This window comes from Galeopterus variegatus, unplaced genomic scaffold (genome assembly GCF_000696425.1).
Source record: "Galeopterus variegatus unplaced genomic scaffold, G_variegatus-3.0.2 Scaffold6178, whole genome shotgun sequence".
NCBI lineage: Eukaryota > Metazoa > Chordata > Mammalia > Dermoptera > Cynocephalidae > Galeopterus > Galeopterus variegatus.
In genome coordinates, this window is record NW_007732289.1 from 21,122 (window position 1) to 24,573 (window position 3,452).

Here is a 3,452-nt window from a genome sequence, read left to right on the forward strand (position 1 = left end):
CCTCTCCCGCGGCCCTGTCCACCTTCCCCCCCGGGGCCGGCCTCCGGGAGGACCGTGCGCCTTTCCGCGACCCCGGCTCCCCGCCGGCCCTCGACCCTGTCCTGGAAGAGCCGGACTCGCCGCCCGGTCGCCCCGAGGAGCGCTCGCCCCCGCAGGCCGCGCCCCTGTCGCTGAACGCCGCCCTGCTACAAACCCTGGGGCACCTCGGAGACATCGTGGCCATCCTGGGCCCGCTGCGCGACCAGCTACTGACGCTGAACCAGCACGTGGAGCAGCTGCGAGGCTCTTTCGACCAGACCGTGTCTCTGGCCGTGGGCTTCATTTTGGGCAGTGCGGCCGCCGAGCGAGGGGTCCTGGGTGACCCGCGCCAGTGAGCCCGGCCTACGGCCAACTGTCCCCTCTTTCGGGCCGAGCTCCCGGCTGCTCTGACCCCCTCCTGCAACCTCCCCCGACCCAAACATAGGTACTTCCAATAAAAAAGTTGGGTGTTTTTTTTTGCCTAATTCTGGCGATGAGTTTAAATTCTCGGGCTGGTAGGAAGCCACGGTCTCCTTCCGGCTGCAAAGGTCGGGACGAGGTTAAAATGTTTCCACATTCTAAGCAGGGGGCCAGTTTACTCTTAAGGCGTCAACTGGGTACCTTGTAGGGTGCAGCCAAGTGTAGCCCCAGGGCTAGGAGCCCACAGGGCTGGTGGCCAGGACCTCCCCTGGGCCAGCTGTCCAAGGGGGAGGGGGCTACGGGCACGTGGCGTGGTGTGGGAGTCCCTGTCACACACCAGTGACCTCAAGGTCACACAGATTCTGCCCACTAGGAGCTCGTCAGCACAGCGGTGAGTACCACCCCTGCCTCCTGGGGATCCCCGCCAAGCAGACCTGACGGGGAGTTTGGGGGTCGCGAGGGAACCGCAGGGCCGGCCCGCCTGTGAGCGCCCCGCGTCCCCTCCACCCGTGGGCAGCTGTTCCCAAGTCCTACCTTGGCCTCGCCGGTCTCCAGCCACTCAGCTGAGCTCGGCCTGGGCAACACTGGAGTCTTCAGAGTTCCTTGGATACCGCAGAGGAGGGAGAGCAGGGCTTTGGGCAGGTGTCCCTTCCGTCGCGGGAGAGGGGACTGGTCCGGAAGGCACTGGGAGGTGCTGAGTGGCCAGGGCTGGGCTCCGAGCCTTTGGGCAGAGGCTGAAGACAGCGTCTGTTCAGTTTTGAGAGGACCTCATCAAGATCGCCTGGGGAGCATTTCCAGAAAAGTCACCTGAGGGCCCCACCCTGGACGGGTGAGTGGGAAGGGGTGGGGGCGGGGTGGGGGAGTTGGAGAGGAGGATATGACCGGAGGGGCTCCACTAGCATAACAATGGGATCCCGGGGAACGCCGGGCCCATCCTGACAGGGAAGCCATTTGCCTGGGGGCACGGGGGCGGGAGGCGGGGACCGCTGCCCCTCCCCCACGCTAGTGCTGATGGCAGCTCCTGGGGAAATGAGAGCCTCCAGTAGGCACTGGGGGCCGGTGTCAGAGGCCAGGTCCCAGAGAACTGTGTCTTCTCATCCAGACACACTTCACCGTGCCGTGGTCCCCGAGAATCTCCCAGCCGAGCTTGCAAACATACCCAACACACACACCCCCCGGGGAAGGTCACCCCAGGTGACTGTATTGCAACAAATACACTCTAAGGGTGGGGGCCACCTGGGTGTGTCCACTGCTCAGGGGCCTTTGGATCCTCTACCCTGGGTGAGGGCTGTTTCTGGGTTAGAGCTGTGCGGGGGCACCAAAGACATTCCTCTGCTCTCCTGCCCACGCTCTCTTTGGGGACCATGTGCCACACTTTCTCCTCAGGCCGACCTGGACCTCTGGTGTCTGCTAACCTGCTGTGGGGTGTTTTGGCCGTTAGAGTCCCTTCTGCGGTGATTAAAAAAGCAGTGTTGGCCAGAGCACGGTTGGCGAGCTCACCCAGCTCCTTGGCAAGTTTCTGTAGTCTTTAAACCGGTTTGCTCTTCCCAGGGTCCCTTCCGGCTGACCCTGCGTGGCTCCTTAGTGGTGAGCCCCATCCCCTGTCCACGTGGTGGCACTTGTGTGTCTCATGACAGGTGTCCTGGGCTCGGCATTGGGGTGTGGTGGGGTCAGCAGCTCCCTGGGAGCGCTGACCTTGAGTGCAGGGTCTCCCAGGACCACTCCTTAGAAGAGGCCCCCTCCTGTCTTGCTGGGGACCCCTGGGGCAACATATTTGGTTCCTTTTGTAAAAATTGTAGTAAAACACATGCTGTAGACTCGACCATCTAGTCATTTCTGTGGGCAGTCAGTGGTAGTGACTGCGTTCACACCACATGTCCAGAAGTTTTCATCTTTCAAAGCTGAAACTACCCCTACAACAGCCACCGCTCCCTCAGCCCAGCCCCGTCCCGTGTAGCCAGGACTGTCCCTTCTGTCTCTGCATTTAACTGCCTTAGGTGCTTCATAGCAACAGAGCCTTTCCGTGTCCAGCGTGTTTCACTCAGCACAGCATCCTCCAGGTCCACCCATGCTGTGTCGTGTGTCGGGATTTCCCTCCTCCTGCAGGCTGAGTCCTGTTCCACCGTGTGGAACCAGTTGTGTGGCTGGTGACTGTGGCTGTGAGTTGGGTGCAGGGTGGCCCCAGGTGTCTTCCCTGTAAGTGTGGTCTGGTGGCTTCACTGCTGTAAATGCAGCTGCTGGGCTGCCCTGTCCATGCCCTCCCCTGTGGCCTGGTTTGGCCTTTGTGCAGCAAGTGGGGATCCCCCTCCATGAGGTTGCAAGTGTCATCTCCCCTGTGGCCTGGTTTGGCCTTTGTGCAGCAAGTGGGGATCCCCCTCCATGAGGTTGCAGGTGTCACCTCTGGCAGCAATGTCGTGTCCTCCCCTCCCTGCCACGGGGCCCTGCCTCCACTGCAGCTCAGGGACCAGGGTTGGCTGTGTCCCTTCCCTTTTACACCATGGCCTTTTAGTCCTCTCCAGGCCCTTTTTGTTGAGCACTGAATCAGGTCCCTGCTGGACCCACAACTTACCCTTTGTATCACCTGGCTGCTGGGTGTCCCCTGGTCAATGCTCTCCAGGGGCTGCATTTGTTTCTGTCTGGGAACCAGTGGGCTGGAACCCAGCTCTGGCCTCGCTCAGCTCCTGGTCCTTATTCCATTCTTTTTTTTTTTTTTTTTTTGGCAGGGGGTGGTACCAGAGTCAGTGTTTTCAAGTAACGTTTAATCCATCATGGTGATCAGGGCTGCTTTGGCCCTTGTAAAGTCAGCTTTTCCTAGTGATTTTGATATTGGTTATAAGAGAACACCTGAATGTTAATTGTTTTCTCCAAATAGTCAAATAATCTTCTCAATTTGTGGACTTTTTTTTTTATCCCTGGATGGGGCTATTCTCTTGATCTTTAAAAACTTAACAGGTGCGGGCCGGCCCGGTGGCGCACTGGATAAGTGCCCCGCTTGGGAAGCGCAGCGGCGCTCC